This window comes from Mus caroli, unplaced genomic scaffold (genome assembly GCF_978045245.1).
Source record: "Mus caroli unplaced genomic scaffold, Mus_caroli_1 scaffold_18, whole genome shotgun sequence".
Lineage (NCBI taxonomy): Eukaryota > Metazoa > Chordata > Mammalia > Rodentia > Muridae > Mus > Mus caroli.
The window spans coordinates 31,368,457-31,381,837 of NW_028227273.1; positions in this window are offsets into that span (position 1 = coordinate 31,368,457).

Below are 13,381 nucleotides of genomic sequence, written 5' to 3' on the forward strand. Positions count from 1 at the left end.
AGGTAGGGAGAGAGTGGACAGCCTTGTCTAGTCCCTGATTTTAGTGGGATTTCTTCCAGCTTCTCACCATTTACTTTGATGTTGGCTACTGGTTGGCTGTAGATTGCTTTTATCATGTTTAGGTATGGGCCTTGAATTCCTGATATTTCCAAGACTTTTATCATGAAGGGGTGTTGGATTTTGTCAAAGGCTTTCTCAGCATCTAAGGAGATGATCATGTGGTTTTTGTCTTTGAGTTTGTTTATATACTGGATTACATTGATGGATTTCCGTATATTGAATCATCCTTGCATCCCTGGGATGAAACCTACTTGGTCAGGATGGATGATTGTTTTGATGTGTTTTTGGATTCGGTTAGCAAGAACTTTATTGAGGATTTTTGCATCAATATTCATAAGGGAAATTGGTCTGAAGTTCTCTATCTTTGTTGGGTCTTTTTGTGGTTTAGGTATCAGAGTAATTGTGGCTTCATAGAATGAGTTGGGTAGAGTACCATCTGTTTCTATTTTGTGGAATAGTTTGTGAAGAACTGGGATTAGATCTTCTTTGAAGGTCTGATAAAACTCTGCACTATACCCATCTGGTCCTGGGCTTTTTTTGGTTGGGAGACTATTAATGACTGCTTTTATTTCTTTAGGGGATATGGGACTGTTTAGATCATTAAGCTGATCTTGATTTAACTTTGGTACCTTGTATATGTCTAGAAACTTGTCCATTTCATCCAGGTTCTCCAGTTTTGTTGAGTATAGCCTTTTGTAGAAGGATCTGATGGTGTTTTGGATTTCTTCAGGATCTGTTGTTATGTCTCCCTTTTCATTTCTGATTTTGTTAATTAGAATACTTTCCCTATGCCCTCTAGTGAGTCTGGCTAAGGGTTTATCTATCTTGTTGATTTTCTCAAAGAACCAGCTCCTCGATTGGTTGATTCTTTGAATAGTTCTTCTTGTTTCCACTTGCTTTATTTCACCCCTGAGTTTGATTATTTCCTGCTGTCTACTCCTCTTGGGTGAATTTGCTTCCTTTCGTCCTAGAGCTTTTAGGTGTGTTGTGAAGCTGCTAATGTGTGCTCTCTCTAGTTTCTTTTTGGAGGCACTCAGAGCTATGAGTTTTCCTCTTAGAAATGCTTTCATTGTGTCCCATAAGTTTGGGTATGTTGTGGCTTCATTTTCATTGAACTCTAAAAAGTCCTTAATTTCTTTCTTTATTCCTTCCTTGACCAAGGTATCATTGAGAAGAGTGTTGTTCAGTTTCCACGTGAATGTTGGCTTTCTATTATTTATTTTGTTATTGAAGATCAGCCTTAGTCCATGGTGATCTGATAGGATGCATGGGACAATTTCAATATTTTTGTATATGTTGAGGCTTGTTTAGTGACCAATTATGTGGTCAATTTTGGAGAAGGTACCGTGAGGTGCTGAGAAGAAGGTATATCCTTTTGTTTTAGGATAAAATGTTCTGTAGATATCTGTCAGATCCATTTGTTTCATGACCTCTGTTAGTTTCACTGTGTCTCTGTTTAGTTTCTGCTTCCATGATCTGTCCATTGGTGAAAGTGGTGTGTTAAAGTCTCCCACTATTATAGTGTGAGGTGCAATGTGTGCTTTGAGCTTTACTAAAGTATCTTTAATGAATGTGGCTGCCCTTGTATTTGGAGCATAGATATTCAGAATTGATAGCTCCTCTTGGAGGATTTTACCTTTGATGAGTATGAAGTGCCCTTCCTTGTCTTTTTTGATGACTTTGGGTTGGAAGTCGATTTTATTAGATATTAGGATGGCTACTCCAGCTTGTTTCTTCCTACCATTTGCCTGGAAAATTGTTTTCCAGCCTTTCATTCTGAGGTAGTGTCTATCTTTTTCTCTGAGATGAGTTTCCTGTAAGCAGCAAAATGTTGGGTCCTGTTCATGTAGCCAGTCTGTTAATCTATGTCTTTTTATTGGGGAGTTGAGTCCATTGATATTAAGAGATATTAGGGAGAAGTAATTGTTGCTTCCTTTTATTTTTGTTGTTAGAGTTGGCATTCTGTGATTGTGGCAGTCTTCTTTTAGGTTTATTGAGGGATTACCTTCTTGCTTTTTCTAGGACGTGGTTTCTGTCCTTGTATTGGTTTTTTTCTGTTATTATCCTTTGAAGGGCTGGATTCGTGGAAAGATAATGTGTGAATTTGGTTTTGTTGTGGAATACTTTGGTTTCTCCATCTATGGTAATTGAGAGTTTGGCTGGATATAGTAGCCTGGGCTGGAATTTGTTTGTGTTCTCTTAGTTTCTGTATAACATCTCTCCAGGCCCTTCTGGCTTTCATAGTCTCTGGTGAAAAATCTGGTGTAATTCTGATAGGCTTGCCTTTATATCTTACTTGACCTTTTTCCCTTACTGCTTTTAGTATTCTATCTTTATTTAGTGCATTTGTTGTTCTGATTGTGTGTTCTTATGTGTCGGGAGGAATTTCTTTTCTGGTCCAGTCTATTTGGAGTTCTGTAGGCTTCTTGTATGTTCATGGGCATCTCTTTCTTTAGATTTGGGAAGTTTTCTTCTATAATTTTGTTGAAGATATTTGCCGGTCCTTTGAGTTGGAAATCTTCATTCTCATCTACTCCTATTATCTGTAGGTTTGGTCTTCTCATTGTGTCCTGGATTTCCTGGATGTTTTGAGTTAGGATCTTTTTGGATTTTGTATTTTCTTTGATTGTTGTGCCGATGTTCTCTATGGAGTCTTCTGCACCTGAGATTCTCTCTTCCATCTCTTGTATTCTGTTGCTGATGCTCACATCTATGGTTCCAGATTTCTTTCTTAAGGTTTCTATCTCCAGTGTTGCCTCAATTTGGGTTTTCTTTATTGTGTCTACTTCCCTTTTTAGGTCTTGGATGGTTTTATTCAATTCCATCACCTGTTTCGTCTGGCTTTCCTGCAATTCTTTAAGGGATTTTTGTGCTTCCTCTTTAATGTCTTCTACTTGTTTAGCAGTGTTCGCCTGTATTTCTTTAAGTGTGTTATTAAAGTCCTTCTTGATGTCCTCTACCATCATCATGAGATATGCTTTTAGATCCGTGTCTTTCTTTTCCGGTGTGTTGGGGTGCCCTGGAATGGGCGAAGTGGGAGTGCTGGGTTCTAATGATGGTGAGTGGTCTTGGTTTCTGTTAGTAAGATTATTACGTTTACCTTTTGCCATCTGGTAATCTCTGGAGTTAGTTGTTATAGTTGTCTCTGTTTAGAGATTGGAGCAGACGCTGTGTTCCACTCACCAGAAGTCTTAAGATCCCGTGGCGGGTGTCCTGGATAGCTGGCGGGTGTCAGCTGACTCTGCGCCCTAGCTACCCTGGTGCTGGTTGGACCGGAAGGGGCTTGTGCCTCTACTATTCTTTCAACACAATAAAAAGCAAGATTCAATTGTTCCTGTTTCTCTTAGGGCTTTCTCTTTCTCAGTGAGGTTTCCCATATCAAATAAGAATTATTTTAAAACAATTGCACAATTTTCTCTTGTTGATCTTTTGTTAGTTTTATTTTCATTTTCAGGTCTCAGAGCAGATCCCGACGACCAGAAACACACACACACACACACTCGAACCTTTCCCTTCTCCATGCAGATTGGCACATTGCAAATCCTGACACACCTCCAGAGAGTTTTTTATACATTTGCTTGCTCATCAAATCAGTCTTGTTTGTCCTATTTATTTGATTTTTGTGTGCGTGGGTTTTGGGGGTTTTGTTTGTTTGTTTGTTTGTTTTTCTCATAGTTGCTTTGTGAGTCTTCATAGAGCGTCTTCTCTATTTTTCCCCCAAATATCCTCATTTTAGACTTAACAGCTCAAGACTGTGTGCTTGTGACTAGGTGATGTTGCTTCCTTTGTTTTATCTTTAAATATCAAGAGAGAAAGAGACAAAGAGCAACAGAGACAGAGAGAGGCACAGGGAGAGACAGCGAAACAGAGACAGAGAGACAGTCTGACTGATTGATTTTAGGTTTCTGTGCAAAATCACTTAGGAGACTATAGAAAGAAGTTAATCTTTCCTGTCAAACTGTGTAGTCTTTAAAACCTTAGTTGATTTTACTAAATAAGAAGCTTCAAAGAAGTTGTTTTTCCCTCCTGATTCTCTTTACCCGTAGCTCCACTGTAAAGACAGAAGTTCTATGGGCTGAGGCTCTTGTGGGACTTTCCCTGAAGCTATCTTTTTCTTCCATCTGATAAAGGAATCCTTCCCTTTCTCTTCTGGGCTAGTGATTTTAATGAACACTCCACACCCACACCCCTGAAGCCCAGTATTAAAAGTAACAGTAAATGGCTTAAGGATCAATTTTTTTTTTCTAGAGCTCATTTTTTCTTTTGCACTTTTAAAACCTCAGACTTTGCCTGGTGGTGGTGGTGTACACCTTTAATCCCAGCACCTGGGATGCAGAGGCAGGCAGATTTCTGAGTTTGAGGCCAGCCTGGTCTAGAGAATGAGTTCCAGGACAGCCAGAGCTACACAGAGAAACCCTGTCTCGAAAAAAACAAAACAAAACAAAACAAAAAACCCAAAAAACCTCAGACTTCTCCTAAGAAGTCTGCTATAATGGTCTCATAGGCAGTAGGGAATTAATTATTGAAGTTTTGTGTGAAGCTGTCATCTTTCCTCGTTGAGTAACCTCCTCTTTCTAGAAATCTTACAACTTGAACTGCTGTTCTCTCATGAAGAACACAGCACGAGGAGTGCCTGCTGCACCTAGTGCTGCCTTGGAGTTGTGAAACTAAAACCTAGCTCAGTGGTTCTCAACCTCCCTAATGCTGCAACCCTTTAATACAGTTCCTCATGGTGAGATGACTCCCAACCATAAAATCATATGGTTGCTACTTTATAACTGTAATTCTGCTATTGTTATGAATTGTGATGTAAATATTTGATTTGCAACCCACCAAAAGAGCTGCGACTCACAGGTAGAGAACTGCTGGTGTAGATGAACAAGCAAAGTTTCAGAGTCAAGTTACAACATTTCAAGTTGAATATCACAGTCACCTGTTAAATGCAATTATTTATAACTGATTTTCTTGGCTGTTCTGTTTTATAGACAAAACAGTAGCATCTACTCCTGTGAAGTTGTTGGGAAAAGTAAATTTTATAATGGTCATTTTCAAGACACATCACCCTGATATGTGCAACACTGGCACATTATTTTAGACTGAAAGAATTAGAAAAAAAAATCATCAGAAGGGAAAGAACTCTCTGACCTTCCCACATCTTTCTGAAGTGGAAACTTGAGGGTTCTTTAGAAAGTCAGTTGGATGGTGTTTTGCTGGGACAAACATGTGAACGAACTTTTAGCTGAAGTGGACACAGGTGTGAAAGGCTAAGGCACATGCATGAAGGAACGTTTCACTGAAGCAGCACAAGAGAGAGGATGTTCTGTTAAAGCAAGCATGTGAAAGGACACATGATGGAGGATTCTTTGCTAAGGACAAGCATGTATTGGTCTGCCTTACACTTTGTGGCTGACCTGCATTTGTTGGGACTCCATAGAAAGAAATGCACCAAAAAAACTTGTGGTGGTGTGCTGTAGCTTCTTCTGGTTCCTTCTGAGGACTTGGGCTGATTGTCTGAGGAATGTCAGCTGAAACAGTTGTACACGCTGAGGCAAGACTTGTGTTGAGGCAAAACCTGTGCTGAGGCAAGGCACATGGAGAACACATGATGTTTGGAGGGTATAAATAGGACTCCACACAGTGATTGATACAAAACTTGGCTTGCTGGTACAGCTAGCTGTGCAATGCTTGTGGGTCTCACACCTTCTCTGATCTTCACTTCCCTGAGAGAGGCACAAAACTTCTCTAGGTATTCCCACTGGTCCCTCCTCCTGCCTCGATCAAGATGCTGAGGTCTGGCTGTCTCTGCTAGGTCAAGTCACTGCTGTTGCTATCCTGACTCTACCAAACTGGACTGCTAGGGTATCTGTGAAGTGATTGTGAGTAGATCAAGTGGCCACTACTAACCTGAGAACTGAACTACCAATTTCCAGATAACACAGATGGGAGTTGCTCCAAAGATCTTTTCTAAACAGGTCCACTTCCCCGCCCCCCCCCACCCCAATCCTTTCTTTCCCACTACCTCTGGTGGGTGGTGGGCTGCAAGAGAGGTTAAAGTGTTTAAGAACTATCATTAAAAATAAGGTTTGAAAAATTAAAGTTACATCTTTCTTCTCTGAAGCAGTTCATAAAATCTAAGAAGGATCTTCTGGTCATCTTTGAAGCAGTCTATAAGATCCTCACCAAGAGGTCTTTTCAGTGTCTAAAGGGAAGGAGCACCCTTAGAAAGTAGGTTCACAGAAAATCATCTAATCCAAAAGTCCTTGCTCTTCCAGAATCATCCAGGGGCAATAACATTTCCACATGTATTTTAGAGAGGAGGGTAAAACCATAGAAATGTCATTCTGTTTGTTAAAACCATAGAAATGTTATTCTGTTTGTTTTGTTTTTTGTTTGTTTGTTTGTTTGTTTGTTGAGACAGGGTTTCTCTTTATAGCCCTGGCTGTCCTGGAACTCACTCTGTAGACCAGGCTGTCCTCGAACTCAGAAATTCGCCTGCCTCTGCCTCCCAATTGCTGGGATTAAAGGCGTGCGCCACCACACCCGGCTATGTCATTCTTGAAGTTGGTATTTGGTATACCCACATGAAATAGGTTTATACCTTGGTGTGTACAAAACTCAGAAGCACAACTAGAAGCTGAAGAAAAGAGAAAAGTCTAATAGAAGAGAAAAGTTTAGTACTCACAATGAGCAAGGGGACACCGGACTGTGTACTCTCTGAACAGAGAAGCCAGGGAGATTTGATTAGGGCGCCTACATAAATCCATATAGGGAATAAAACATAGTATATTCCTACTGGGCTTAGTTAAAGGTATATATATGTATATATGCATATGTGTGTGTATATATATATATCAGAGTTGTAGAGACATCTCAGAAATGAAGAGCACTGACTGCTCTTCCAGAGCTCCTGGGTTCAATTCCCAGCAACCACATGGTGGCTCACAACCATCTATAATGGGATCCAATGCCCTCTTTTGTTGTGTCTAAAGAGAGAAACAGGTACTCACATACATAAATTTTTTTTAATTACCATATTTTTTTTTTAAAAAGGATACCAGAGGGTACCAAGCAAATTTCCAGAGGAAGGAAACAAACACCAGTCCTGCCCAGTTATGATGCCTATGTAACAGCAGCCAGCACAACATAACCAACTGAAGGGATACAGTAGTGGCTTTTGTAACCAATATGTAATTGGATCTAAGAGCAACTCAACAAGAAGAAAATCATTCCTGGTGCTGGAAACCTAGCCAACTACCCAGGACTGCTGAAGTCATGTAGTTTAGAACAGACACTACAACTGCCATTTGTCTAAACCAGCATAGTTACTGGGATGGTTTGTATATTCTTGGACCAGGGAGTGGCATCATTTGGAGGTGTGGCCTTGTTGGAATAGGTGTGACCTGGTTGGAGTAGGTGTGTCACTGTGGGTGTGGGCTTAAGATCCTCACTCTAGTTGCCTGGAAGTCAGTCTTCCACCAGCAGCTTTTGGATGAAGATGTAGAACTCTGCCTGCGCCATGCCTGCCTGGATACTGCCATGCTCCCACCTTGATCATAAGGGACTAAACCTCTGAACCTGTAAGCCAGCCCCAATTAATGTTGTTTTTATAAGACCTGCCTTGGTCATGGTGTCTGTTCATAGCAGTAAAACCCTAACTAAGACAATTACTAACTACATTTTAAATATTTCCTTATATCCTCAATAAGTGCAGTTCTCATTTCTTAAGAGGGGAACTTTTCTTTGCAATAGACAGAGAACATTTCAGGACACCTCAATCAATGAAAATGCAGATTTGTGGAGTCTGGTCCAAAGGATGCTTCTATAACCCAGCTCCTGCACCTAAAACTCGGGGCTGATTGCAGAAGACTATAAGAGCCTGAGGATCAAGGAGTTTTCTGTGAGAATGCATCTCCTAAGAATGTCTGAAGCTACATTCATAAAATCTTAGCAATACCCAGGCCCCAAGAAGAGCTGAACAGGAACAACAATAGACATGCTGATGTGGACCCAGGAAATCCAAGGAGGCATCAGTCCTACACAGACAACTGCAGGTAGCTGAGAAAAGCTGAGAGCAGAAGAAAGTCTTTTCGGGGGAAGAGCACACCAACTGGTTATCCAATACCAAACAATCAACCCTAAAATATAGATACAAATAACATTATGGGGGCTGGTGAGATGGCTCAGTGGGTAAGAACACTGACTGCTCTTCCAAAGGTCCTGGGTTCAAATCCCAGTAACCACATGGTGTCTCACAACCAATGAGATCTGACGCCCTCTTCTGGTGCATCTGAAGTCAGCTACAGTGTACTTATGTATAATAATAATATGTATAATAATAAATAAATCTTTGGGCCGGTGCGAATGGGACTGACCAGAGTGAACAGAGGTCCTAAAATTCGGTCCCCAACAACCACATGAAGGCTCACAACCTCTGTACAGCTACAGTGTACTCACATACATAAAATAAATTAAAAACAAAACAACAAAAAAACAAATAACATTATGGACTGAACCGGTTATATTTACACACATACATATATGCATGTAATAACTTTTCATTTAAAAGGAGGACATGAATTTGATAGAATGAGGAGGGGCATATAAGAGGCTTTCAAGGGAGAAAAGGGACAGGAAAAATACTGTAATTATATTATTGAATGGAAATAATTAAAAGGTAATGGCTGTGGCATGTGTTCTGGGGCTCAGCTGTGTTTCTGCATCCTCTGCTTCCTCCCTCTCAGGGTGTCCAGACGCTGCTGCACACTGAGCTGCAAGGATGAAGTGGAGCCCAGTATGGGTAGGGTTCTGCAAATAAGAACACAGGCCCTAAAATGGGAGTTTCAGAACAGACAGGGGGCAGCGTGGCTGGCTGGAATAAGGAAAGGCTATCTAAGAGGTCGCCAGTATTTCCCAGTAAGGAAGGCAGGCATCGTTAGGGATGAACTAGCACATGAAACATGGAGGCATGATGGCTCAGTGGTCTTCTCTGATCCTATGTAGGTTTCACTGAAATAGTAACAAAGAGTAACAAACACAACAGACTCTGAAAGTAGCAACTCTTCCCGTTTCCATGTCTTATGTGGCTACCTCCAATATCAATGTATGAGTAATGTGCTCACTCATTGCACCTTTAATTCTGGTCAAGTTTTACTTCTGCAACCCATCTCCTAATGTAATGTTCTGATTTCTAGAGTGTAAACCTACTGAGAAGAAGACATTTTGAGAGTTTAATATACACTATATGTTAGAAGCATTCGATTGGGAGTGGAATATTTTGAATAAATAAACAAAGTATCTTCTGAAATGGATTAATGAGTTAATGTATCAGACAGTGATTTAGACCCAAAACACTACAGGCTTCATGAACAAAACCTCTGCATGGATGTACTACTCTCTCGGTTAATGAAGAGATTTAAGGGGCATGGGGAACTGAGTTACCCAGTTGGGAACTGTGAAAAAAAAAAATCAAAATTAGTTTAGGAAACCAAGCATGGTTAGCTAAAATGGGGAAGTAATCGGTTACAGCCACAGTGAGAGACAAATGAAAGCCACGGCTTCTGAAGATCAGTGGGACTCAGGGTGACAGCTTCAGAGGGTTAGAGTCCATGACGCAAGAACAGGGTGGCGGAAACAGGTGAAAAGTTATAGCTACATCCAAAAGTAAGAGATAAAGCGAAAGTGACACGTTGGGGTGGCCAAGAGTCTTTTGAAGCCTCAAAGCCTGTCCCCAGTGACACACCTTCTCTAGCAAGGCGACACATCCTAATCCTTCCGAGTCAGTTCAGCATAAGGAGCCACTCGCATTCAAACTATCATGTGATCCTAAAGCGCTTGGAGGAGGCTCTTTTAGGAGATACTGACTTTCTGGTCCAGTAAGTCCCACCCCCTGGTGCAGTCCACGTGAGCTCCCATGAGGCTTTGTTGGGTCTGCTCACCTTTAAGAAAGACATCTCGCATCTGTGCCATACCACCCTGATCATGCCTGATCCTGTTTGATCCTGAACGCTCAGATGGGAGAAGGATGTAGCGTATCTTTGCTCCTCTTCTGTCTTTTTCTTTCCGATGCTGCCAAGAGGCTAAATGTGCTTTCTCTGGTACTTTATCTTTCATCTGGTACTTTATCTTTTTTGGTCCTTATCTTTCAGTTCGCGCCACACAACTGCTTTTGTATCCTATGGCTAACCTTCTAGATGTTCATTCAAACACAGGGCAAAGGCTTAGGTATCTGTTTAGCATATCAAAGCGGACCTGGCTCCCAGGTTCTCCCAGCATCCCTCAGTCCCTACCTTCTTACAGGGTATGGCTGGCGTCCTGGCGCCCTAACCCGGAACTCTACAGACTAGGGGCTGGGCTACACTTTCCCCGGAGACTCTTCCCTATACAATCCAGACATTTTGGTTATCTGTCCTATTTGTACCTTTGGTTTCCTGCTGCTGCACCGGGTTCCCATCTCTCTACTCTCCCTTCCTCTGCCCTATCTTCTCACAAGGCTCAGAGTCATAGTCACACCTGGACTCTTCCAGGTGTGTCTGCCTCTGGCTATGCTCTCCCTCTTATCTGCAATAAACTTTCTCCTCCACCATACCTAGGGGCAGTCATGTCCTGTCCTTCCCTTTTCTTTCCTTTCTTTATTATCTTCTCCTCTCCTCTCCTCTCCTCTTCTCCCCTCCCCTCCCCCCTCCCCTCCCCTCTCCTTTTCAGTCTGTTCTTAAGTTCTTTTACTAATGAGACTAAGAACCCCAAGATGGGACCCTGATAATTTGGGTGTCAATGTTAAACAAAATGTGATAATGCACGTGTGTGTGTGTGTGTGTTGAGAGTAATTAAAACATATTTAGGTTGAACTCAAGTAATACCAGTTTACCATGCTACCTAATTTTCCCCATATCTAGCTTCTAGCTTGACCTTTTCCCCTCCCAACTACAGGAAATACTGTACCACTGATCTTATAGCTCTGGGCAACGTTTTATATTTTAAGAATGAGTTTTTCTAAGTCCGTTGACCTTGGAACCACTCTGTAGCCCAGCAAGGTCTTAGCTTGTGATACTTTTGCTTCAACCTCCCAAGTAGCTGGGACACCTGGCCCAAACCACTTACTTACAAGGCCCTGCTCTGTAGCAAGCCTATTTACACCGACAGTGAAACTGACCAGAAAAAAGGTGATTTAAATTACTTTTTGCTTTCCTATGCAACTAAGCCAATAGTGTTTGTCAGTGATAATACTGTCAAATAGAAGAACAATTATATCCGTAATTCTTTGAAAAATGAAGTCATTTTTAATTTGCTGGAGTTTTTCAAAGAAGAAAATGTAAACACAGGAAATAAGTTGGTACAGCTTTTCCTAAACAATTCCTGTGAAATTGTGTAAGGGAAGGCAGGAACTAATAGAAATTTGTCTTAAATTAAAAGTTAGCCTGGAGAAGCAGATCAAATGAAAAAAACAAGGGGAAGTTTGAAGGGCTGATTCTTAGGAATCAGCGTTCCCATTACTACGTGCATCTGTGGGACTGGTCGGGAGGAGATCTCTCAGGGAACTGGGGATTAAACAGACTTTTCCTTTGTATAACAGGAAGGATTTACTCGTTAAGACCTCACTCACTGAGTTGTTAATGAATCATTTCCCTACCACAGAGATGTAGAAGAGCTGATTTGAGACAATTACTGGTATTATTAGCATCCAAATGAGGAAAAGGAACCTGGGGGTGGGGGTGGAGTGTGAGAATAGAGTAGGGACAGTAAATAAAGTCAGATTCTTGGAGGGAACCCAGGCTCAGAACGTGTTCAAATGCTATTTTTCTCTGGAGTCAGTGAACCCTGCCCCCTGCCAAATTCCAATAGTAATGACCCAAGAAAACCCTCCTTTCATTCTGTTAACGTGCGTGTTAAGGGGCACAGTGGTACACGTGAAATTCTATGATAGGGCCCAGGAATTAAGGTGACCACAGGAAATAATGCAGCAGAATGAAAAAGCCCATTCCCAGCTCCGGTAACTTGAACACACAGGTAAACCGATATGGTCAAATCTCCTGGGCCTTGCTTTATCTAAGTTGTATCAGTGGCCATTGACAGGGTAGAGACAGATTGTCATTTTTTTTTTTTCTTTTGCCTCGTTTCGCCAAAACTGTAAGTAATTTTATTTTTGCATTTTGGAACATATCCTGTTATTTTCCCTTAATGTGGGCAAGCATTAGGACTGGAAGCCAGGTTTCCTGACAAGAACTGCACAGAGCTTGGTTACGAGTTTAAGAAAAGGACCCCAAAGTACACATGCTTTCTTTGGTAAGAGCTCTAAACGTCCTTGGCCTTGTCTCCCCCTCAGTTCACTGTTGCCCTTGCCTAGAAGCCAAAGTGCCCATTCAAATTTAATGTTAAATAAAATATTTGAGGTGCAGGCCTGTGATCCCAGCTGCTCAGGAAGACAAGAGGATTACAAACCCAAGGCATGCTAGGGCTAAGAGTGTGTTCAAAGGCCAGCCTGGGCAAAACTTGATGAGAACTGTTTCAATTACTTCAACAAACGCAAATGCCAAGTTGCTGGTTAGAGATCTGGTTTTAAGCCAATTGTTTTGGTGTTTCCTTATTTCTGCCCCTGAGTGATCAGCTCTTGCTGGAAACTGAACGCTGTAACTGAACGTGAGAAGCACTTGAGCCTTTGTGAACAGGCCAAGTGCACTGACCAGTCCTCCTCCCTCCATAGCTCCATGCAAGAAAGACTTATTAATTCCAATACACTGACCTTCTGAGACATCCCGTTTCCAGGGAACTGGTCCTACATTACAGAAGCTCTGCCTTCTGTCTTCTACTTCAGCTCTTATCCAAGAGTAATGAACAAAAAACAAACAAAAAAACCTGCTTTCTAAAACTCACTCTTTTCTCTTCTATTCTAATGAGGGCATGCTAGATTCTGCTAGGTTGACTATTAATACTATCCCACCAGACTTTATGGCTGGGAGTTCTGGTTAAGAATGGCTGCTACATAGGAGGCTGAGGCAGGAGGACTACAAGTTTGAGAACAACATAAAAAATGTCTTTTTAAAAAAATGTGTAAGAAGAACTCAAGTATCTTCTGATTTTAAAGGCACCAATCTTCGCTTGGGACTGAAGGTGATGGGGGTACAGGAAGCAGGATAGAAGCTTGGTGTATCTGTGTCTTCATGTTACACATCTCTCTCAGTACCTCAAACTTTGGCCCAAATGCCTGATCTATTCTATACAAACACATGTTAATCATCTAAGAAGTGTTGATCTAAAACTGCTAGTATAAGGTTCATTAGCCTTAAATTTATTTAAATTTTCTTGGTCCTCTGCAAAATTGCTCCAG